The 25,899-nt window shown below is 39.1% G+C and overlaps 1 long non-coding RNA gene and 1 pseudogene across 2 annotated transcripts; one reads left to right on the top strand and one right to left on the bottom strand.

Annotated features, from left to right (window-relative positions):
• Positions 1 to 8,701: 8,701 nt before the first annotated feature.
• LOC149390247 (uncharacterized) lies at positions 8,702 to 10,924 on the bottom strand. Its single transcript, XR_016300224.1, has 3 exons — positions 10,861 to 10,924; positions 10,288 to 10,521; positions 8,702 to 8,995 (listed from the first exon to the last, which is right to left on the bottom strand). It is a non-coding gene; the product is annotated as an uncharacterized LOC149390247 (long non-coding RNA).
• A 1,111-nt stretch (positions 10,925 to 12,035) lies between these two features.
• On the top strand, positions 12,036 to 24,374 carry LOC149390246 (inositol-tetrakisphosphate 1-kinase 3-like; annotated as a pseudogene). The gene is made up of 8 exons (XR_016300222.1): positions 12,036 to 12,320; positions 12,496 to 12,528; positions 13,195 to 13,315; positions 13,385 to 13,477; positions 13,658 to 13,742; positions 13,774 to 13,985; positions 23,752 to 23,807; positions 23,968 to 24,374. The product of XR_016300222.1 is annotated as an inositol-tetrakisphosphate 1-kinase 3-like (transcript).
• The last annotated feature ends 1,525 nt before the right edge of the window (positions 24,375 to 25,899 follow it).

Here is a 25,899-nt window from a genome sequence, read left to right as displayed (position 1 = left end):
ATTCAGCATTCCCACGAAATAGGGTGCACCAATTGCTCCTACGACAATGCAGTTCCACAAAACCCAACGAACTAGCGTTCAATTTCAACGGACAGTTGGCCAGATTTGGAATAAAGGAATTCGCAATCACTTCCGGCCTGCTTTGCAAAGCAATCAACGATGAAGAGGAAGAAGGGAGTCTGGGAGTATTGCTGATTGACAAATTCTTTAATGGGAAAAAGGGCAAGATTACATTGAGCAGTCTTATCACTGTTTTCAATACCCCGTTGGAAGCCACAGATAAAAAGAAGGTGAAGCTTGCAAATTTGTGTATCTTGTACACATAAATATTGCCTTGCCAACACTCGGTGTGTTGCGACCCAATCCACTTTGAGATTGTCGCCAATGCTAATCAATTCACGAATCATCTTTGGGGTTTAGAAAGTTTCAAGAACCTTCTTGCGACAATGAAGAAGCCAAGGACTCTAGCAAAGGGAAAAGTGCAAGGGGTATGATGTCGGTGATTTCATTCATGCTCTATTAGCATGGGCTTATGAAACAATACTGCTGCTATCAGAGAAAGGCCTTGCAACAAAATTAAGAACGCGAAAAACACCAAGGGTTGTTAGGTGGAACTTCAACCTAAGCCCAGCCTTTGCAGCATTGTCGCAAGAGGTTTTTGACAACCCAAAGTTACTAATGTTTATGTGTTTGTTTATGGAAATTTGTGTAATCTGTTTGTGTGCTTTGTACTCCATAGTAATTTGAGATGTTTGTAGGTAGAATAAATATTTTGAATGCATGATTATTTTTTTTAATGTTGGATTAATATTTTTGACATGGCATACTTTCTGTTTTTTGTTTGTTGAATCTAGTTCTCGCTAATCGAAATGGAATGCACAATCAGTGAAATGATGGACAGGTACATGATACCTTTTAAGTCGACAACGCAACAAGCACCCCAAGACGAGAAGAAGATGGATGAGAAGAGGAGAATCAGGAAGACGGCATAAATGACCACTTCATGCGCACGCCCCACAGTCAACAACGTCTTTGGTGTGTGTCACAAATGAAGTGATACTAGAAAAGCTAAACACAATGGAGAAGAGGTTCGAAAAGAAAATGGAAAAATTCGACAACAACCTCATGGAAATATATCAAATGGTATTCAACATCAACAACAAGCTTTTCTTGGAATCATCAAACCTCAAGGCCGCCTCACCTTCAAACATGGTCAATGATTATGATGATAGAGATGCAGATGATTTCATATAAACTATGTAGTAGATGACGTATAAACAGAGGTAATCAATTATTACATTTCTTTTGTATAAATTTTTTTATTTTTGTCAAATAAGAATGTTAACTAATTAACTAATGTTTCACTTCGGCGTCACGATTGCTGAAGGGAATACAAGTAAGGTCGACGATGAGTGGTTGAAAGAAATACAAATAAGTTCAACAACACGGTGGCTGAAGAGAGTACAAACATGGTAAATTACTTTTGAATCATGATGAAACTGTGAAATCATGATTAAGAAATATACGTAGGATCTGGAATTAATCATGGACTATGATGTATTATGTAGGAGCACGAAAAGGTTACAATCAAACAAGCAACATCAAGGGTACAATCTCAAACAATTGTTAAAAAAATTGTTGATATAATACGGGATGAAGATTTTGGAAGGCAGGATTAAGAATTGTTTTGACCTTGTTGTAGCAGTCTCAAACATCTGTGTTTGTGTGTTTGGAACCTAGATTATTAATTTTGAAAACTGGATTATCTTTTTGGAAATTGAAAAATGTTGCGGGAGCATAAAAGAGGTGCAGCACAACCTATTGGACCATGTCAGCCCGTCCGAAGGTCACAGAGGAAAAATAAAGGCGTTAAAAGCAACAATCCAAATGAAGAACTAATCATCATGGGGAAGCGTGAGGCACACAAAGCAAAGGTAATGTGTCCACCATACACAACTGAATTCGGATATGCACACCTCGAGGAGGAAAAAAGAAGAAACCAGAAGAAGCCGGCGGAGAAGCCCGTGGAGAAGCCCATTAGACTAATAGTTTGGAACCTTTATTTTGGTCTATATTATGGAACATTAAGTATATTAGAATTTTGGAAATATTTTGGAAATTGATATCTAAATAGAGATGGATCATTGAAACTGCTTGTACAGCCACTTTATTGAAAAATTTGTCTATTAAAGGACAAGATGAAACAAACAACTTGAGAAACAAACAAAAATTCAAGGAAACCAAAATCCATGGAACTTGGAATGTAAAAATTACACAGAATGAACCACATAAAAGGAACCAGATGAAATCAATGTTTCAAGCATGATCTTTTGTTGTGTCCGTGTTGACCACAAGAACAACAACGCAAAACATTTACTTCACTCGAAGACCGCATCCTCTTCTTCCTAGGCCTTCCGGAAAATGTATTGACGTAGGAGGTTTAATGAACTCTCACAACTTGAATGAACCAGTGATACCCGATTCTCATTTATGGGATATACACCGCTGGAATAAGTCGTCATCAAGGTATCTTTGGTATAATATGAAGACACATAGTTGATCGGGTCTAGCTTTCTCGTCCAAAGTGCGACCACGGCGTGCGAGCATGGAATCTCTTCTAATTTCCAAAAGAGACATGACCAACTTCTCTTCACGATATCCATAGTAACACTTTGTTGCCCATCTTCCACCTCAAAATGTTTAAAATATATCGTATATACCTGATTCAAAGAGATTTTTGAGACTATCAATAAATGTAATCCTGCCTTAAAATTTACCTATCAAACTGTTTAGTTCAACTTGCTTATACATTCAGAAAGCATAAATTAGTAGATATCGTAATAGAGAACATAAAGACATACTTACAATCATTGACCGAGCGTCATTTTCCTTCGCTAAAATGAGCTTATAAGCCAACGTAGTCAATCGAGATTTCATCGATTCCAAAGACAAATTTCGGTTAAAAAACCATCGTTGTTGTATCTTCCTAAAAGCCAAGACCATATAAGCTACTGGCCAGCCCCGAGTTTCTCTTAGAATTGAGTTCATGCATTCTGAAATGTTGGTCATCTGACTTCGTATCTTTTACCCGGGAATTTAGAACGAGCCCATAACTCGGGGTTAGCTTCCATCAAGTAGTTACTAATTCCCGGCTGCTTGCCACTTAATTTCTCAAGAAAGTACTCAAACTCTTCATGTGTGTATGCCTTTGCGCACCTGATAAAGAGAGGCCCAAGTTTTCTTCGGCGAAACTTGGTCTGCAAGTTCATCCCATAAATGTTGCATGCAAATCCCATACTTGGCATATGGGAATACTTGTAACGCACCCTTAGGAATTGAAGTTTTTCTACCAGAAATAATCACCAAGTTCTCACGATCTCCTATTGCCTTCTTGATATTCTCAAGAAACGAGCGCCATGAAGAATTGTTTTCAGTATCTACGATCCCAAAGGCTAACGGCGGGATGTGGTTGTCACCTTCCATTGCAGCAGCGATCAATAAAGTCCCTGAAAACTTTCCTTTTAGGAAAGTGTCATCCACAGAGATCACGGGACGACAATGTTTCCAGGCTTCAATTGAAGCCCCGATCGCAATAAAAAACATTTGAATTCTCCAGCAGGTTCGATCTCAAAACAAGAGTAGTTTCCTGTATGATGAAACACATGGTTTACAATCCTGGTGAAATGTCAAAAACATTAATCCAGCTTTCAAAAACTTATAGACGGAAAAGAAAGAAGAAACAGGACAAAAGCAGTACTTAGATTTTTTTGTGTGATCATTTCAGCAACAATCGGAAGAAGTGAATATGAAGTTGCATGCGAACCTAAAACTTCCTTAAAGGCAAGATCCCGACCCTTCCATGCATTATAATATGAAATGTTGACTTTGAAATGGGTTCGCATATGGTCGATTACGTCTTTGGGAGGCATATGGTCAGCCCAACCACTATAGAACTCTCTCTTCACGCACTCACTTATAACCGACGTAGAAGCTTGCCTATGCTTGGATGAAACAACTTCAACGGTGCAAGAATGCACGTTTTGGTACTTTCTAATCACCCATACGCCCGAATCCCCACACACTGACGCGTTCAATTTCCAATCACAAGGTGTTTTTACAGCAAACAAGAAAGTACCTAGTTTTGCTAGAGCGGGGGGACACTTTGAAGTTGAAGTTGTTTCTAATAGCTATTATCTCAAAAGCATTGACCATTGTGTTTTTCTCAAGAAAAATACTACCCTCCTTTACGTCAAAGTTTGAAGGAATGTTGTTTAGTTCAATTTCATCTACAAGTTCATCATGTTCTGAATCCAAAACCACATTCACTTGAGTATATGAAAATTCACAATTATCCACCAAAGCGAGACCTTCAAACAAATAAAGTACAAAAAAAAAGACAGTGGGTTAATATTTTGGAAACCTAGATTAAAAATATGAAAATCCTGAGAAACCAATTCATGAACATGATGAACACAAAGTTTAAGAACAAAAGCTAAAATGTATAATCTAGAACAGAGCTGACCTGACTTAGAAAAACATGCTATAACAGAAGAATTCAACACCAATTCTATCGAAAATAACCTGGATAACAGATTATAAAAATTCAAAGATCAAAACGACCAATAGTGAAATATTCTACTGAAAATCAAAGCGAATAACAGTGAAATATTCTACTGAAAATCAAAGCGAACAACAGTGAGTGATCGATGATCGAAGATAATCGATGATCAAAGATTAGAAACTTCGCAGAGGAAAAAAAACTTTTGATCTGTTGAAAATAAAAGCAGACAAAGATGATCGAAGACTGATATTTCTAATCGAGGAATTAGATTCAAACCTGTTAGTCAATCTCGGATCGATGACGGAACGCAAGGAAATCGCCACAATCACTGAATCGTTGAAAAATTGAGAGCTACAGATCGAGAGCTGTAATCAGGAAAGGAGGACCATTTTCAAATCGTAACCATTTATACCCAACCAACAAGGATAATATTGTCTTTTAACGGTATAAGTGACTATTCTGCCTAAACTTGTGAAACCTTGATCATTTTGCTAAACACTAAATTTGAATGGACTATTTCATCCAAAATTTCCTACAGTATATTGCGGATACTTACCGAGATTATTCAAAAATCTAAATACAGATAACATACCATCTATATGTCATTGGTGGGGTAAAATTTAAGCCCTTGTAGATCTCCCCTTAATGTATTATAAAATTCTTAAAGGGATCCACATTTTGTGAAGTTGGAATCCAATCTTCCACCCAATTTTCCATGTCTTTTTCTATTCTTTTTCTACCTCATTTTCTTTTTCCTTCGTAAAAAATAACTATAAATATTCTCTCAAACGCCATATTAATCTCATTGTGATTATCGTCATCGTTCCTCAGGCACATCGCTCCCTCCGAAAGAAATCCGTCGAGTCGATTCTCTACTCATTCTCTTAGGTTCAAAAATGAGAGAGGAAACCATTATGTACGGAAAGGAAGAGGTGGAGACTGAGGTTGGGGATTTAGAAATGAAATCATGCGATCAGCAGCGATGCCGTATCGGTGCGAGAGGCCTTGGTGTACCCAATAGAATGCTTGTGGTCGGTTACGCGCTTACGTTCAAGAAGGCCAAGAGTTTTATGCAGCCCAAATTAGAAGTTTTAGCTAGGTGATTCATACATATATATATATATATATATATATATATATATATACTAGTCTGAAACACGTGCTTCGCACGTGGTGTTTGTAGTTGTAATTAGTAAATAATTAAAATATGCATGATTTAATTTACCAAGTTTCAAGACGACAAAATCTTCCAAGTCCCTACATTGAAAAATGGTAAAAATATTAGCTCATATACACCAAACGACATGATTGTAATTAACATATTTTGTCTGAACACATAAAAGAGTTGGGATCAATTTTTAGGATTTTTGGTGGGTAATATATGAATATACATAATTGTAATATTCAAAATATAATTTAGGACCAAAATTTCTTATTGTTACGTTATATGTTGGCTTATTTTTTACGGCAAGTTGTTAAAGAAAAATTTCATCAATATGCTTCATGATTTGTAGAGACATCCTTCTCTTTGTGTGCAGACAATATTTCTGACAAGTTTCTTGTTTTGCCAAATCGATAGGGAAACCCTAGTTCGATTTCTAGACTTGTATGACTGTTATAAAAGCCGAGTGCTTCACCCTTAGCAGTTCTTGATGCTTTAGCAAAATATTTAAGGTTCCTAGACGTGCTCGATTGACAGACTGGGAAACTATGTGTTTTGATAAGAGCGGTGTAATTCTACAAACACTATTCCAGAAGTCTGAGTGTCTGTGAGATTGGGTTTTGTGTATATGTGATTGAAGTCTTCACGTGCATTGATATTGAAGGTGACCAAGCATCGAAGCGTGCTTGAAGAGTGGAATTGAGAGGGGTCTCAAATTCAAGGGGAGTCGTTGTTTTGGTAATCACTTGTAGTAATAGTTTCCAGGGCATTGATGTTTATGCTGTTCATGTAAGTCCTTATTTGTACTATTGACTACTTGATAGTGAAATCATTTCCACTGGATGAGAGTCTCTAGATGTAGGTGACGTTGCACCGAATTGAGTAATCATATCATGTGTTTTTACTTTTACGCACTGTTTATTTCATAATCCATTATTTTGTTAGAGCAAATTGTCGAACATATTGCCGCTACATTATGTGCGACATCTTATCTCTTACTCTAAACAGAATTTCAATTGGTAACAGAGCGGGCACCAAGATCTTAGGGTGGTTTCTTGTTTAATCTGTTCTATTTTGTAATGGATAGTTCCAGGGAAGGAGGATCGGCAAATCGTCCCCCAGTTCTAGATGGAATGAACTATGGCTATTCGAAGACTCGCATGGGTGCCTTTATGAAATCTCTTGACAGCAAGACATGGAAGGCTGTTATTCACGGGTGGACTGCCCCTGTCACGAAGGATGATAAATGAATAGAAACCGACCTCAAACCTGAGAAGGACTGGAATCCTACAGAGGATGAAGCAATCTTGTGTAACTCTCGTTCTCTTAATGCTATTTTTAATGGGGTTGACAACAATATTTCTAGGCTCATAAATACATGTACAAGTGCAAAAGAAGTATGAGAAATTCTTGTTGTTGCATATGAAGGGACTACCAAAGTGCGCGAGAAAAAGCTTCAATACATTACCACCAACTTTGAAGCCCTTACCATGTTTGAAGATGAGTCTGTAGCTGAGTTCAATGTGCGTATTCGGGATCTTGCTAATGAATCATATTCCCTTGGGAAACCAATGACTGATGAGGAACTAGTCAGAAAAACGATGATGGCTATAAGTCCTAATATTAGCTCATATACACCAAACGACATGATTGTAATTAACATATTTTGTCCGAACACATAAAAGAGTTGGGATCAATTTTTAGGATTTTTGGTGGGTAATATATGAATATACATAATTGTAATATTCAAAATATAATTTATAAATCTTAGACAGTCGAAATTATAAATGATGGAATTATAAAAAATCCTCCAGAAAGTTTAATTGTATCAAAAAATGAGTAAATGAAAGAAAAAAAAAATTAAAACATCTTAGTCTAGTATATTTCCTGTAAATCATTGAGTAAATGAAAAATAAAAAAAACATCTTAGTCTAGTTTATTTCCTGTAAATAGAATGCCCTAAGTTTCCTACACGTAAAAGAGCTGGGATCAATTTTTAGGATTTTTGGTGGCTAATATATGAATTTACATAATTGTAATATTCAAAATATAATTTCTAAATCTTAGAGAGTCGAAATTATAAATGATGGAATTATAAAAAAAAAAAAAAAAAAATCATCGGGAAAGTTTAATTGTTTAAGAAAATGAGTAAATGAAAAGAAAAAAAGGCATATTATGTAATTTCTCTATACTACTTCCAAGGAAAGAAGGAAAACGACATACAAAACAGAAAACGACATATCACTTTGTTGCATTGAAACAGTAAAACGCAGCCTGAAAACAAAGGCCGTAACAATACAACACAAAGTTTCAACTTTTCTAAAAGCAACAGTTTGAGCCCAAATAGAGATTTTGAAGTTTTAAATTTGTAAGAAGTTTTCACTGTGTTAGAGAATTGAAGTTACTTAAAATAGTTATAAAAATTTTAATGCCTAAGTTTTTAGAAATTTGAAATTTGTAGAGTTTTTTTAGAAATTTGATATTGTAAAATTTGAGCTAATGTATATCGTCATTAGTTCAGAATTGTTGCGATCGAGTCATTGAGCTCGATTATGTGATAGCTAAGTAGTATGTTATATGTGGTATTTAGATCATTCATATTATAGGGAAAACTCTTTTTTTGTGGGATTTCTCAAAGTTTATGTCAAAACTCAAATCCAAATAGAGAATGAATTTTTAAGGACAACAAACTGAGTCTAGAATTTAAAGCTAGTGTTCACTGAGTTTATGCGTCTTGAAAGTAATCAAATTAACGAACAAGAGAATGAAATTGCAATTCTAAATAACCCTTTCTTTTATGGTTCATTCCTCTATGGCCTTGATTACAATCATAAAATTACATAGAGTGACAGTTTTTAGTTTTGTCGTTTTAGTAGAATAGAAAATGATGGTGAGAAATTTGAACAAACACCAATAATATTATTAAATTATTACATTGAAATTTTATTATCCTCAACACGTTTTGGTTATCTGTTTCGCATTTCTATTCTATAGCATAATATCAATCCAAATAATATTACAAAATAATAAAAAATGTGACCGAGAGATAATGGATAATTGAAGCCTACTTGAAATCGTTTCATAATCGCTATAAAAATAGAGACATTACTTGCTATCCGTCCCAAAGCTGACCCCAATAGACACTGCCGAAACCGCCTTCTCCGAGTTTACTGTCGTAATTGAAATTATTCGTCGCAAAGTGTAATTCCTTCAACGAAAACACCCGCCACATCGCTTGCTTCTCCGACAAGGCAAACAAAACGTTCTCCGAACTGTTTAATGAAGCAAAAAGAGCTGACTCAGCTTTGATACAAAAGCTGAAAGGTAAATTTGCCTATATGTGCAAGCCTGTGACTAAATTACCTCTTTCGGTATATGTGCCTAAGAAACAAGGAAATTCATGCATAAATTATTAAATTGGAGATCCAGATTTACGCTATTATTTCCAATTTCTACCTTGAACCGTGGCTAACAGATATGATTATTGAAACAGATATTGGAGAAATTATTATAAATGGTTCTGGTTAAGTTTCAGATTCATAAATGTTTTATACAAGTAAAAGATCATGCTGAAAGGGCTAAAACAAGCGAAAACGAGTTCAGGTTTGTTTATTCTTTTCATACTTTATAGCCATTTTAATATTCTCAAACATTTTTCCGTGGAAGCTTTATTTGGTACTTGCATTATATTTCATTGAAACATCTAGATTGATCTTTTTTTTTTTTGTACATAAGAAAAGGAGTTTTGTCATTCTATATTTTCTTCTTCTAACATGAGCAAGTCAGTTGCTCAGCAGGATTAACAAGAATTCTACAACTTTTTAATCTTGTACTTTTGTTTTTAAGGTTAGTTATTGATATTCTAATAATTTGGTGCATTACAGTTGCAATACATGGCATGAGGACGAGAAAACCTTCACATTTGATGGGGAGATTTATTTCTTCTACTTACTGGATGTGCATTTCGTATGTGTATAAATGAAAACAGAAAAACCCTGGTGCACTTGCACTTTTCCAGACTGTTAGAAAGCTAGTATTTGTAAGTTGCAGTACACTTCAGATTTCTACACTTGAGCAGTATCATTGTACTATTTCTTCTTCTAATGTAGCATATCTATATATATGTTTTCAGAAATATTAAACTCAAATGACAATGACACATAAGAAAATAACTTTCCCACATATCCAAACTTTCTTTACGATCAGTACAGAAGTAAACAAAACTAAAATAAGCTGAGTTATATATAAAACAAATTATATAAAATAATAAAACGGATGAGTAAATTTCTAATAATAATAATGAGCAAAGTGGTGAAAAAAATTGAGTTGAACAGAAAGTTAGGGCAGAAGCTGATCTTCAAAACCTCAAGAGAATTCGGGAGTTCTTCTACTGGAATTGTGGAGAAGTTAGGGCAGTCCCAAATACTCAGCTCTTTTAAAGATGTGAGTTGCCGAAGACCATGTTTGAGATTTAAAAAAAAAAAACTAAGACTACCAGCTGTGTTTATGTTTTTTATTTACCTATTGTTGTATAAGAATGAAATCTCCGACAATAAGTATATACCTGAAGCGAGGAATCGGCGAGAGGGCCTTCCAAGTCCCGTCGAAGGTGACAACGAAGAGAGCGGAATTGGGCGGCCGAGATTCTCCGGAAGTGTCGTCGCCAGCAAGGACAGAGCAGAGGTCGGCGACGGGGCGAAAGCAGCTTGGCAAAGGCGGACTCCGCGGAGGAGGAAGAGGTTTGGTAGGTTTGGTTGGACCGTCGAAGTGGAGAGGCTACTAAAGGCGGGATTAAATGCTATTGAAGAAGACGAAAAGAACAAAATGCACACAAATCAGAGAAAATTGAAGTCACCAAACATTCACACATACTGATTTTTGCAAATCTACAATTATCAAAAATTACAAAACTAAAGCACAAGATTCCCGTTATAGAAATAACAGTTCCATTCATAAAAGAAACTGAAATGAGTGAATTGTAACCAAGAATAAGAATCAACCAAGGGATAAAAGAAATTCATAAAAATCAATCGCTGGTGAGCCACAATTCGATCATTGAAAAAAAAAAAGTCGGGCTGGAATTATAGAGAGAAAAAAAAAAAAAAAAACCTAGATGGGAATACAGACATTTGTTTACCTGGCCATCGAAAGTGATCGTATCGGCTTGCTAAGTGAACCTCTCTCTTCGAACCAGGTTTTCAAAGTAATCAAGAGTTTCCAAGCCCTCGACACTCACTTCGATGTAATCAAGTGATTCAGAAAACGAAAGACCATTAGAGTAAAAGAAGAGAATTACAAAAAAAAGGGTTTGTATCGAACCTGATATCCGATACGGGGAAGTAGTTTCGGAGAGCGAAAGTGAAAGTGAACGCTTTGTTGTCTGTGTTCCTCACTCTGGGTATCAATGTGAGCTTCCCGGGTCTGACACACACTCGGAGCCTCAACTTGAAGCTACATAAAACAAAAAAGAAAATGACGGTTAATGAAAAAAAGTGCTCACATTGGGACAAATGATCGAACACCTTACCCGCGAGGCCAGGTCTTGAAATCCTCGTTGGTCGACTTGATTAGGTTTCTTTTTTAAGGAAGAAAGTAGATAATAAAGGAATATTACGATGTCATGGATGAATAACCGACAGTGGTGGGAGAGGAGTCATTGCCAGCGACGCTGGTCTTGAGGCGTTGGAGACGCTTCGGAAGAAAGAAGGTCGGCCTCAAACTCGAGCATTGAGTTTCCGATTTGGTGGCGAGCCCAATCGGTGTTGTGAGGAACTACGGCGTCGGTTCGCGGCAGAGGAAAGCTCTCCGGCGGAGAAAGACGAAGGCAGTGAGAGAGAGGGGAAAAACGAGATCGATTGGAGCCACCGCACATAGAGAGAGGGAGAAAGAGAGTCAGATGGGTTTGGATTTACGTTTTTTTTGGGTTTTTAATTCAATTCAATAGACACGATGTCATCCTGAACGGCCAAAACATGCACAGATTTGGAAAAAAAAAACGTACAATAAATGTCCAATTTATTTTCCATAATTTATTATTATAATACTCCAAGCTGGTAATGCGTGAAGGTATTTAATGATAACTTAATCAAATAATAGATTCATTTTCATCAATAAATAAATAGATTCTAAAATAAGACAATGACGTGTCACATTACGATTGGCTAAAAACGATTAGGAATAGTAATTTACTCATTCTGACTTATTATATTATATTATATAGATATATATACATATATAGATATATATACATATATATATATATATATATATATATATATATATATATATATATATATATATATATATGTGTGTGTGTGTATATACTCTCGAGAAAAAAGATGAGTTTGCACAGACTCACTGCAACTTGGAATAAGATCTTATGTTTATTTGAGAATTAAATCATATACTCTTGACATAATATCTAATAAAGGAAGAACAATATATATGCTAGTGGCAGTAGTAATTCCAGGTCTTTGTCATCTTCATATGATTTATGTGTGCTCTGCTCGTTGCAGAATGAAGGGAATTTTATTCGTAGCAATAGATCAGAACAGACCTCTCAGCGATCAAGGTCCTTTTGACGTTGTTTTGCAAAAGGTAAGATATTGTTCAAAATGGAATTTTATTACTGTTCACATGTGCACAGAGATTTTTGGTTGCTTTCAAGTGAATACTGTTGTACTCTTAAATCAAGATTCTTGGTGCTTGGTTACTAACTTTTTCCTTTTCATATATGTTTGGTTTTTTATTATTTTTTATATTTTGATTTCAGTTACCGGGAAAAGGATGGCGGTAGAATCTCGAGGTTTGTCCATGAATACGCCATTTTTTATACTCTAGTAATTTATTTTAGTGTTTTGGGTTCTGATTGCTTTCGAACTTTGTTTTCTTAGAGGATAATTCATGCCCATTTGTGCTCTGAGTAATTTTAGGAGGCGGGAATGAAAAAAAATGATTATCAAATATGGTCGGTGGTTGAACCAGATCCTTAAAATGGTTCAAGAACTTATCGCTGTCTCTAACAAATTGTGAAGAGTGCTTCTCTTACCTTTTGCATGAATCATGTTGAGGTCGAGAGAATTTGAGGATCTTCAACTTCCATGGCCATCTAGCTAGTTTTTTCAGGTTTTCTAGAGTCTTATTGTGATTGTTTTGAATGGGTTGACGTTTTTCTCAATTCACAACTTTGCCTGAGTAAAATGGTCAGGGTTTTCTGGTTATATTAACATCTGCTAACGCATGGTTTTCTGTCTCTTGATTTGCTTTAATTTGTTTCTTGAATAATGGCGTCTTTACGACTACACAAATGTTGTATGGCGCGTGGAGGATCAAGCACCGTCACTTCTGGGTGTGTTACCCGGTACTCCTGAAAAATACCCATTAGATTTAGGAGCAATAAATCTTCTGATTAAAATTGTTGAATTACAAATCTTAAGATTTATTGCTCCTAAATCTAATGGGTATTTTTCAGGAGTACCGGGTAACACACCCAGAAGTGACGGTGCTTGATCCTCCAGGCGCCATACAACATTTGTGTAGTCGTCAATATATGCTTCAGGCCGTTGCTGACATCAACTTGTCTAAATCATATGGTAACTTGTGTGCTTAACATCTCATGGTTTATTTCTTTATATATTATCACCAAAAGAATTCCTACACAGGCAGAGTTGGTGTTCTGAGACAATTGGTTATCAAGAAAGATGCATCCTCTATTGCCGATGCAGTTACAAATTCTGGGGTAAGCCTACCCCTCGGTATGGACTGATGTTCATGCATTTTTAGAACCTTGTGTGTAAATTTTTTTAAAGAAGCAATGGAACTCGTGGATTTTACCAATTTCTTTTTACGCAATGCTAGTATAAAAAAAGAAAACAAAAGCTGTCCACTTGGTCCTGCAAATGCTATTGAATTTTGCATGTCGATTATTTTTCCAGTTGCAAAGCCGTTAGTGGCCGATGGAAATGCAAAGTCGCACGAGCTATCACTTGCTTATGATCGATGCTCACAATCTGTCCTCTGGTGACCCAACAGGCATTGCCATAAACTATAGGCTTGTAATTTCTAATTTGTATTTCTGGCTGTTTATTTATACAGGTGGCGTTCTCTTCAAGGTTTATTTTGTTGGCGAAGCTATCAAGGTCGTTGGGCGTTTTTCCTTACCAGATGTCACTAAACGAGAGCTCTCTGGTGTCCACCGCTTCCCCTGGGTTTCTTGTGCCGCGGCTTTTGCGGATGATGCAGACTTGGACCTCGGTGTTGCTGGTAATTACTCCATAATATATATATATATATATATATATATATATATATATATATATATATATATATATATATATATATATTACCCGGATTATGTTTCTTCTTTCGCCATGTAAGTTGAAACACGGTATGTACTCATATTAGGGTAGTGGTAGTGGTAGTTGTTGTTACGTTGTTTTGTTGGCTTTATTTTTTAGTGCAAGTGGTATGGAAAGATGTCGGATGTTATGTTTCATCTTCTGGATTGACATCTTTCCTCGTATGTGCAGACAGTATTTCAGGCAAGTTTCCAGTTTCGACAGATTGCTTCGCTGGTGATTTATTGCTGAGTTATTGCCTTGCTGCTGTCTTCATTTCAAGATATCTGCCTCGCTGGAGCCTTCATTGCAAGATATCCTCCGCTGCTATCTTCTTTGCACGAATATTCTCTTTGATGGAGTCTTTACGTTGAGATATTCGCATGAGGCCGGGTAAGGAAACCCGAGATATCTTCCAGGATTGTCCAGCTGCTATAAAAGCCGTGTGCTCTCCCTTAGCAGCCTTGACACTTTTGATCAAACACTCAGAGCTCTTAGACGTGCAAGATCGGCGGACTGGGAGGCTGTGTGTTTTGGTTTTAAGTGGTGTACTCTCTCAAACACTATTCTACAGATTGAGTGTATGTGAGATTTGGGTTCTTGTGCTTTTCGCGATTGAAGGTTCACGTGCTTCTGAAGACTGAAGGTCAACCGAGCCAGGAGGTTGCTCGAAGGGTGGAATTGAGACGGAGCTCAAATTCAGGGGGAGTCCCTGTCTAGGTGATCACTGGTAGTAATAGTCTCTAGGTTTTATTGATTTGTTGATTGTAATCAGATATAACCTTGTGTGTACTATTGACTACAAGATAGTGAAAATCCTTTCCACTGGCAGCGTGCCCCCAGACGTAGGTGTGTTTCACCGAACTGGGTAACCATATCCTGTGTACTTTATTTCTGCACTTTTGTTGTTTATCCATATCTGTGTTCAAGCAAGTTGTCGGACACATTGTCAACACATTGTGTGCGACATCTTGCCTTTGCAACTAATCAGAATTTCAATTGGTATCAGAGCAGGCACCTTGTTCTCTTAGGTGGTTTCCTGTATTTTTCTTTCTGATTGCCTATTATGGATAGTTCCCGAGAAGGAGGTTCTGTCAATCGCCCTCCAGTACTCGACGGAACCAACTATGGATATTGGAAGGCACGCATGACCGCCTTCTTGAGGTCCCTGGATAGTCGAACATGGAAAGCTGTGATACATGGGTGGGAAGCTCCTGTGACTACTGATGACAAAGGAGCCCGTACTGGAACCAAGCCGGAAAAAGACTGGACCCCCACTGAGGATGAGGCGGCCCTTGGTAACTCCCGTGCTCTCAATGCTATATTTAATGGTGTTGATAAAGATGTTTTCAGGTTGATAAATACTTGCACTACTGCCAAAGAGGCCTGGGAAATTCTCGCTGTTGCCTATGAGGGAACTACAAAGGTCCGGGAACAAAAACTTCAGTACCTCACAACCAATTTCGAAGCTCTCATGATGCTCGAAGACGAAACTGTCGCTGAGTTCAACGTTCGCATTCGTGATCTCGCCAATGAATCTTATTCTCTCGGAAAACCCATGACAGATGAAGATCTTGTTCGAAAAACCCTGAGAGCTTTGAGCCCCAGATTCAAGATGAAAATCACGGCCATTGAGGAAGTTCATGACCTAAAGACGTTGAAATTCGACGAATTAATGGGATCTCTCATGACATTTGAACTCTCTCTTCCTAAGGTGGAAAAGAAACAAAGAGGGATGGCCCTCAAAAGTTCTGTTCATGAACCGAGGGATCAGGTATATTCAGACTCTGACAATGATATTGATGATACTATTGCTATGCTTGCAAAAAACTATGGCAGGGTCATGAAAAGACTTAATCAGATGAATGGGAAAAATGTCTCACAAGATGTCAAGGACAATTTCCAACAACGTTTCCAGAAAAATACTTATCCTCACAGGAATAGTAAAAGTGGTGAACGATCTGGGAAAGGCAAAGGCATTCAGTGTCACGAGTGTGAAGGATTTGGACATATTCAGAAGGAATGTCCCAACTTCCTCAAGAGACAGAAAAAGGGATACAACGCTACTCTTTCAGATGAAGAAGATGAAGAGAGCGACTCAGATCAGATAAGTAATTTTGTAGCCTTTATTGCTTCTGTTCATACTCATGAGTCTACTAATGAATCTGGTGAGTACTCTCAGAAATATGTTCTTGATGATGAACTATCTGACGATGCTATGAATGAAGCCTACAATACCCTTCATACCAAATGGGTTGAGGAATCTCAGATTCTAGACAAACAGGGTGCTCTCATCCTTACCCTGACTGAAGATAAAGCTAGACTTCTGGAGACTATTGTGGATCTAAAGAAGGAAGTCAGTCGTTTGAACGGCGAACTCGAGCACATGACTAAAACTGTTAGAATGCTGAACTCTGGGACTGACAGTCTTGACAAAATCCTCACCATCGGCAAACCCGCGAAGAACATAAAGGGACTTGGATATACCCATGGCGCTTCATCATCCCAGACTACGTTCGTTCCCCAAAAGCAGACTAGCCAGATGTCACGAAACTTGCCTCAATCATCTGGTAACAACAAATTTCATGACATTTCTCGATATCATCAATCTGGACCAAACAGGTCTCCTGTCAACAGACCTCGCTGGGTATGCCATTATTGTGGAAGAAAGGGACATATCCGTCCTTTCTGCTATCGTCTGTATGGGAGAAATATCCGTCAACACAGGTCCATCCACAGAAATGTCTCCTCTCATCAACAACCTGCTACTCGGATGGAATGGAGAGTGAAGAATACCTCCTATCATGCCAATATTGCCTACACCTCTCTGAGTGCTTCCACCGAGAATGACTGGTACTTCGACAGCGGCTGTTCTCGTCATATGACTGGGGATCACACCTTTCTGACCAACATAAAACCTTACTCGAACTGCCATGTTACCTTTGGAGATGGAGTCAAAGCCAAAATTGTGGGTAAAGGTCAATTAAACTATCCTGGTATGTCTTGTTTGACTGAGGCTTTGTTGGTAGAAGGACTCACTGCTAATCTCATTAGTATTAGTCAACTTTGTGATCTGAATTTGCATGTCAACTTTACTCGTGATAAGTGTGTGGTGATTAATGAAGATCAGGATGAACTTATGCGAGGAAACAGATCACGTGACAACTGCTATATGTGGAACCCCGCACCTACCAGCAAGTGTCTCTTGACCAAAGCAGATGAAACCAAGCTGTGGCATGAAAAGCTCGGTCATCTAAATCTCAGAAGTATGCAGAAAATTGTCTCTGAGAATGCTATCATCGGTGTCCCAAATCTGAAGATTGTCGAAGGTAAAATTTGCGGTGAGTGCCAGATTGGGAAACAGGTCAAGAAGCCCCACAAGATGGTGCAACATCTTACCACATCTCGGGTTCTGGAACTTCTCCACATGGAACTGATGGGACCGATGCAGGTCGAGAGCCTTGGAGGGAAGAGATATGTGTTCGTCTGTGTGGATGACTACTCCAGGTACACGTGGGTTGATTTTATTCGTGAAAAGTCTGATACTTTTGCTGTTTTTGAAGCTCTTTGTAAGAAGGTTCAGAGAGAAAAAGGGGAGAGCATAGGCAAAGTGATCAGAATTCGGAGTGATCATGGGAGGGAATTTGAGAACATAAGCTTTGCTAAGTTTTGTATTGAAGAAGGGATAGCACATGAGTTCTCAGCTCCTATCACACCTCAGCAAAATGGAATTGTTGAACGAAAAAATCGAACCCTTCAGGAGATGGCTAGAGTAATGATGTTGGCCAAGAATATTCCACCACATTTCTGGGCTGAAGCTTTAAATACTGCCTGCCATATTCACAATCGAGTTACTATTCGTCCAGGTACTTCCAGCACTCATTATGAAATATGGAGGGGGAGAAAGCCAAATGTGAAATACTTCCATGTTTTTGGTTCGGTGTGTTATATTCTTGCTGACAGGGATCCACGGCGTAAATTTGACCCGAAAAGTGATGAAGGTATATTCCTTGGATACTCTAGAAATAGTCGTGCATACCGTGTTTTTAACAAACGCACTAAGACTATAATGGAATCAATAAACGTGGTGATAAATGATGATGATCATGATGCTACTAACAGTCCTAATGATGAGGATGAAGTTTTTCCCAGTAACCCAGATGTCAGGACAGATGCTGCTAACTCCTTGGACGACATCTCCACTGGAAATCCGAATGTCAGGACTGATGCTGATGACAAAGTTAGCGACATTGTTCCAGATGAAGGCTCCCCTCCTGAGACTGAACAGAGAGTCCCCTCTCGAAGAATTCAGAAAAATCATCCTGCTCATGAGGTGATTGGCGAAATCAGTGAAGGAATAAAGACTCGTCCAAAACCTCCTGTTAACTACCGGGAAATGATTGGTAATCTCTGCTTCGTCTCTAAGATTGAACCAAAAAATGTTAACGAGGCTATTGATGATGAATATTGGGTTAATGCTATGCAAGAAGAACTGGTTCAGTTTGAAAGAAACCAAGTCTGGGAGCTGGTCCCCAAGCCTAACAATGTAAATGTCATTGGGACTAAATGGATTTTTAAGAATAAATCTGATGAACATGGTAATATAACTCGCAACAAAGCTAGACTTGTGGCGCAGGGCTATTCACAGGTGGAAGGTGTTGATTTTGATGAAACCTTTGCCCCTGTTGCGAGACTAGAAGCTATCAGACTTTTGCTTGGCATCTCTTGTCACCTGCAATTCAAGCTTTATCAGATGGACGTTAAGAGTGCTTTCCTCAATGGGTACTTGAATGAGGAAGTTTATGTAGCTCAACCGAAAGGGTTTACAGATCCTAGCTCTCCTCAACATGTCTACAAACTCAGAAAAGCTCTCTACGGCCTTAAGCAGGCCCCTCGTGCTTGGTATGAAAGACTTACCCAATTTCTTGTACAGAATGGGTATACTCGAGGTGGCGTTGACAAGACTTTGTTCGTGAAAAAGGAGAATGGCAATCTCATGATAGCTCAGATTTATGTTGACGACATCGTCTTTGGAGGAATGTCAAGCAAAATGGTGGATCTTTTTGTTCGACAAATGCAGTCAGAATTTGAGATGAGTATGGTCGGCGAATTAAACTACTTTCTGGGTTTTCAGATCAAACAGATGAATGATGGTATCTTCCTTTCCCAAAGTAAGTATGCCAAAAACTTGGTGAAAAAGTTTGGTCTGGAGAAATCCTCTCACAAGCGGACCCCGGCCGCTACTCACATCAAACTCACTAAGGATGAGCATGGAGAATCTGTTGATCAAAGTCTCTACAGGAGCATCATTGGCAGTCTTCTTTATCTCACTGCCAGCCGACCAGATATAGCCTACTCTGTAGGTGTTTGTGCGCGCTATCAAGCCAATCCCAAAGCTAGCCATCTGGCTCAAGCTAAGCGAATCATAAGGTACATCTCAGGCACTGCTGATTTCGGTTTACTATATACCTATGATACTTCTTCTACGCTTGTGGGATACTGTGATGCTGACTGGGCAGGTAGCACGATTGATAGAAAGAGTACTTCTGGTGGATGTTTCTATCTTGGAAACAATCTCATCTCCTGGTTCAGCAAGAAGCAAAACTGTGTTTCCTTGTCTACAGCTGAGGCTGAATACATCGCTGCTGGGAGCAGTTGCACTCAGCTTCTCTGGATGAAGCAGATGCTCGCCGAGTATGATGTTGGACAAGATGTCATGACATTATTCTGCGACAACATTAGTGCCATCAACATCTCAAAGAATCCTGTTCAACACAGTAAGACCAAGCATATTGAGATCAGACATCATTTTATTCGAGATCTCGTGGAAGAAAAGAAGATCAAACTCGAATACATTCACACCGAGAAACAGCTTGCAGATATTTTCACCAAGGCTTTGGATGCTAACCGGTTTGAAAATCTCAGATCCTCTCTTGGGTTATGTGTTATTGATCAATAGCAATTATTGTTTATCGAAGGATTTTTTGGTCTTAACTTTTGCGCTAATCCTTCGCTGACCCTTGTTCGTGTTACTGGTGTGTTATTTTTCTCATGGGCCCATGTTTCTGGTTGGCCCATTCGACTGATTTGCCGGGCTATATTGCCAAGTGTTGTCTCTCAGGGCCCAGGAACTTTCAAGGCCCACTTGAAGTTGCGACGTCGTTTTTCTTGCCATGTTCTCACTCATGCAGACGGTTACTCTTCCGAGAAAGAAGGGGAAGTTATTTTCTGTTTGAATTTCGAAATTTCTTATTCTTCTTCAGTGCTCCTAAGATTTGTTTCCCGAATTTGCTGTCTTACCCATTTTGACAGTTACCTTTGTGACAGTTTCCTCATTTCTTTTTCCAAAATGGTGGGTACAAGAAGCGGGATCAGTACCTCTACTCCCTCTGGAAAAGTCGAAGCCACAATGAGGAAGAAAAATGTCGGGACAAGAAAGCCCAGTGCTGAGAGCAACATGCATGGAGTTAGGGTTCGTGGTCTGAAACCCAGCATACGCGCCGATGGTCAGGCCGGAGGTGCGATCGCTGGGTCATCAGTACCACCTGAGAATCCATCTCTATCTGCCGCCAGACGCACTATTCTGAAGAAAGCTGCTCTCTCCATCACAGACATCACAGGAGGAGTTAGTTCCAGCAGCTCGTCTGAGGAAGAAAGAAGAAGTGCTGATGATCCTGAAGAAGAAACCCCATCTGGTGTTTCCCCCGTCGAAAGCTCTCACAAGGTTGTAATAGGTAATCCTACTGTCTCTGCCTCCTCTATTGATAAGGTTTCGCTGCCTCAAGAGCCTACTCTGGAAGATGCCATTGGGGGCATGTTAGGCTTAAGTAAAGATGTTTCGCAAGATGTGCCTGCATCTTCTCAGAGGCAAGAAAGAACATCCGACCCTATCCAGGATGTTGGAGAAGATATCCTTGCTTCTCTGAAAAGGAAAATTCAGAAAGATGATGATGTGTGTCTAGCCACTCTTCTCTCAGAGAAGAAAAAGAAGAAAAGAAAGCTGGTGGAAGAAGCTGCTCCCACTACCATCCCGGCTAAAAAGAAGATGAAGAAACCAGTAAAGATGGGTTTGAACAAGAAAAGGCTGAAGGGAAAGTCTGTTGAAAAGACAATTCCAGATGTTCTGAAAGACTTGGAAGAGGAAGAAGATGTTGCCCGTCCTGAAGGGATGTCTCTCATCTCCAGGAAAACTGTCGGAGGCCAAAAGCTTCCCAAGGATGTCCCCGCCGCTCCTCTAGACAATGTCTCCTTCCATGAGGAAGATCGTGTCAGAAAATGGAGGTATGTCTATCACAGATCCATTTTTCCGGAAAAAGAATTGTCTAAAGAGGCTCTGAAGATTAATGTGATCATGGAACTCTTGTCCGACGCTCAACTTGGGAAGACTGTCACTGGGATCGGTCCTTATTATCCCAGACTGGTAAAAGAGTGCATCGTGAATCTGTCCTCTGAGATTGACCAGCCCCATCACCCTGAGTTTGGGAAAGTCTATGTTCGTGGCCATTGCTTTGATATATCATCCACTGCCATCAACGAGTTTCTGGGTAGAGGAAAGATTGTCACTGCTGATCGGCTTCCTTCCTTGGATGAGGTTGCCAAAGAGCTCACCAACGATGATAAGAAGACATGGCCCACCAAGGGTTCCCTGCCGTCCTCAGATCTCTCGGCAAAGTATTCTGTTCTGTACAGAATTGGGATTGCTAATTGGGCCCCTTCCTCTCACGGCTCAAGCATCAACTCCGACCTGGCATGCCTCATTTTCCAGATTGGCACTCGGGCGTCCTTTGACTTTGGGGAGTTTGTTTTCAGTCACCTGACGAAGCATGCTAAGTCCTATGCAGTAAAGCTTCCTATTGGCTTTCATTCGCTCCTGTCTGGCTTGCTGGTTGCTCAGAAGAAGGATCTGCTCAGGGCTGACGATGTTGCAGGTAAACCTCCCAGTGAACTCTCTTTCAGTCCTAAGTTGTTTGAAGGGAAACATGCCAGGGACCTTGTCATGCCTTCTGTCGCAACATCTGTCCCGGCTGGTGGTACCATCAAAGTGGCTCCCCTGTCAGAAAATGCCAAGAGCGATATCCTCAAGGGCTTGATGGAAGAAGTTGCTGCTCTTAAGGAAGTCATTGCCATCTCCTCTCGTCGAAAGACTGCGTGTGAGCGTCTTATCTCTGTCATGACTCTTCCTTCTACCATGGATGGTGCGTCCTCGTCTCAACCAGGTCCTGCCACTGGGTCTCATATCTCTGAAGCCACTGAAGACTCTGATTCTGAAGATGATGTGTATGAGGATGATCAGGATACTATTGGTTGATTCGGTTCTGGTCTGTAATATTCTCTGTTCTAGACATCTTTTGCTTTTTTCCCCTTGTGCTTCAGACTGATATGTTTCGTTTTGGATCTTTGTAAGACAGCTCTATCGTACTTTTTCTGCTGAATGATATGTTGTTTTCCTAGTTCTCATTCCCTTTTCAGGCTTTTGTTCCTCCCTCTGTGTTGGTCGATCCTTGCCTTTGGTATCTTTTTGAGGCAATCAGGGGGAGAGGCGTCATGAGGTCATTTATTTTGACTCTCTTTCTGGTTTTGACGCTTGTATGAGAACTGGTCCTGGAAGTGCTTGCCTAAAAAATAGCCAAAGGGGGAGATTGTTGTTACGTTGTTTTGTTGGCTTTATTTTTTAGTGCAAGTGGTATGGAAAGATGTCGGATGTTATGTTTCATCTTCTGGATTGACATCTTTCCTCGTATGTGCAGACAGTATTTCAGGCAAGTTTCCAGTTTCGACAGATTGCTTCGCTGGTGATTTATTGCTGAGTTATTGCCTTGCTGCTGTCTTCGTTTCAAGATATCTGCCTCGCTGGAGCCTTCATTGCAAGATATCCTCCGCTGCTATCTTCTTTGCACGAATATTCTCTTTGATGGAGTCTTTACGTTGAGATATTCGCATGAGGCCGGGTAAGGAAACCCGAGATATCTTCCAGGATTGTCCAGCTGCTATAAAAGCCGTGTGCTCTCCCTTAGCAGCCTTGACACTTTTGATCAAACACTCAGAGCTCTTAGACGTGCAAGATCGGCGGACTGGGAGGCTGTGTGTTTTGGTTTTAAGTGGTGTACTCTCTCAAACACTATTCTACAGATTGAGTGTATGTGAGATTTGGGTTCTTGTGCTTTTCGTGATTGAAGGTTCACGTGCTTCTGAAGACTGAAGGTCAACCGAGCCAGGAGGTTGCTCGAAGGGTGGAATTGAGACGGAGCTCAAATTCAGGGGTAGTCCCTGTCTAGGTGATCACTAGTAGTAATAGTCTCTAGGTTTTATTGATTTGTTGATTGTAATCAGATATAACCTTGTGTGTACTATTGACTACAAGATAGTGAAAATCCTTTCCACTGGCAGCGTGCCCCCAGACGTAGGTGTGTTTCACCGAACTGGGTAACCATATCCTGTGTACTTTATTTCTGCACTTTTGTTGTTTATCCATATCTGTGTTCAAGTAAGTTGTCGGACACATTGTCAACACATTGTGTGCGACATCTTGCCTTTGCAACTAATCAGAATTTCAGTAGTGGTATTCGAATCTTGTTCATAGTCGCTTAAGTTACATGATCAATTAAGGGTGTCAAAATTTTCTGCTAAAGGTCAGGATATCTATAAACTCATACAATAGCTCTGTTGAATTTGAAAATTTTGATTTTGAGCAGAACTACCTCCACAACCTCTGCTCGAAAAGCTCGGAAAGGAGCTTCATCGGCGATTGGTAGTTTTCTCTTTCAGAAGTTTTTTTTTAATTTTTTATTTTATTTTTCATGGAAGCTTACAAATTTCAAGTGGATAGTTAATAATTCCGCCTCTCTCTCTCTCTCTCTCTCTCTCTCTCTCTCTCTCTCTCTCTCTCTCTCTCTCTCTCTCTCTCTTAGGGTCTTCGATTATTCAACATGGATATGATACAAGAGCACAGAAGCATATATCAGTTTTATGTTATCGACATAAATTACTTCCCAGGCAAGCGACCTTCCTTCCTGTCGTTACGAATTGATATCGTTGTTTCGTTGAACCGATTTTAATTTCTTTCGTTGAGCACATATTCACAGATTTCCTCTTGAGCCTATCACCAGGGATTACAAGAAATATCTTCCTAAATAATATATATACAAACATCTCAGATCTTAGCATAAAATGAGTCAGTTATCTGAAACAAGTTTCAGAAGGAGAAGCATTATTGCGTTTGGTCTCTCTTGGTAGCCAAATTGTGCGATGCTCTGCTATCGCTTGACGAAACATTGATCTGTAAATGCCGATATATATAAAAATACTTGTTCTGTAATTGATTTAGTTGCTTGTTACATTGGTGACCAAATCCGGATCCACGTTTTCATTATACAGTCTAGTCACCTTTCTAAAAGTCTTGAACATGTTTTATTATACAATGGCCATGTCGGTGTGGGTAGGGTCTTTTAGTAAAATGACCAAAATTTATTATTGTTACGTTATATGTTGGCTTATTTTTTACGGCAAGTTGTTAAAGAAAAATGTCAGTCAATATGCTTCAGGATTTGTAGAGACATCTTTCTCTTTATGTGCAGACAATATTTCTGGCAAGTTTCTTGTTTTGCCAAATCGGTAAGAAACCCTAGTTCGATTTCTCGACTTGTATGACTGTTACAAAAGCCAAGCGCTTCACCCTTAGCAGTTCTTGACGCTTTAGCAAAATATTTAAGGTTCCTAGACGTGCTCGATTGACGGACTGGGAAACTATGTGTTTTGATAAGAACGGTGTAATTCTACAAACACTATTCCAGAAGTCTGAGTGTCTGTGAGATTGGATTTTGTGTATATGTGATTGAAGTCTTCACGTGCATTGATATTGAAGCTGACCAAGCATCGGCGCGTGCTTGAAGAGTGGAATTGAGAGGGGTCTCAAATTCAAGGGGAGTCGTTGTTTTGGTAATCACTTGTAGTAATAGTTTCCAGGGTGTTGATGTTTATGTTGTTCATGTAAGTCCTTATTTGTACTATTGACTACTTGATAGTGAAATCATTTCCACTGGATGAGAGTCTCTAGATGTAGGTGACGTTGCACCAAACTGAGTAATCATATCACGTGTTTTTACTTTTACGCAGTGTTTATTTCATAATCCATTATTTTGTTAGAGCAAATTGTCGAACATATTGCCGCTACATTATGTGCGACATCTTATCTCTTACTCTAAACATAATTTCAATTGGTAACAGAGCGGGCACCAAGATCTTAGGGTGGTTTCTTGTTTAATCTGTTCTGTTTTGTAATGGATAGTTCCAGGGAAGGAGGATCGGCAAATCATCCCCCAGTTCTGGATGGAATGAACTATGGCTATTCGAAGACTCGCATGGGTGCCTTTATGAAATCTCTTGACAGCAAGACATGGAAGGCTGTTATTCATGGGTGGACTGCCCCTGTCACTAAGGATGATAAATGAATAGAAACCGACCTCAAACCTAAGAAGGACTGGAATCCTACAGAGGATGAAGCAATCTTGTTTAACTCTCGTTCTCTTGATGCTATTTTTAATGGGGTTGACAATAATATTTTCAGGCTCATAAATACATGTACAAGTGCAAAAGAAGTATGATAAATTCTTGTTGTTGCATATGAAGGGACTACCAAAGTGCGCGAGAAAAAGCTTCAATACATTACCACCAACTTTGAAGCCCTTACCATGTTTGAAGATGAGTTTGTAGCTGAGTTCAATGTGCGTATTCGGGATCTTGCTAATGAATCAATGCTTTGCCAAAAATTATAGCAGGATGATGAAGAGGTTCAACCAGATGACCGAGAAGAATGTCTCTCAAGATGTCAAGGACAACTTTCA

This window comes from Urtica dioica, chromosome 7 (genome assembly GCF_054948205.1).
Source record: "Urtica dioica subsp. dioica isolate 48M chromosome 7, U.dioica_male_clone48M_v1_H2, whole genome shotgun sequence".
NCBI classification, from domain to species: Eukaryota; Viridiplantae; Streptophyta; class Magnoliopsida; order Rosales; family Urticaceae; genus Urtica; species Urtica dioica.
The sequence above is the reverse complement of the archived record's forward strand: the minus strand, read 5'-3'. Positions and strand labels throughout refer to the sequence as shown.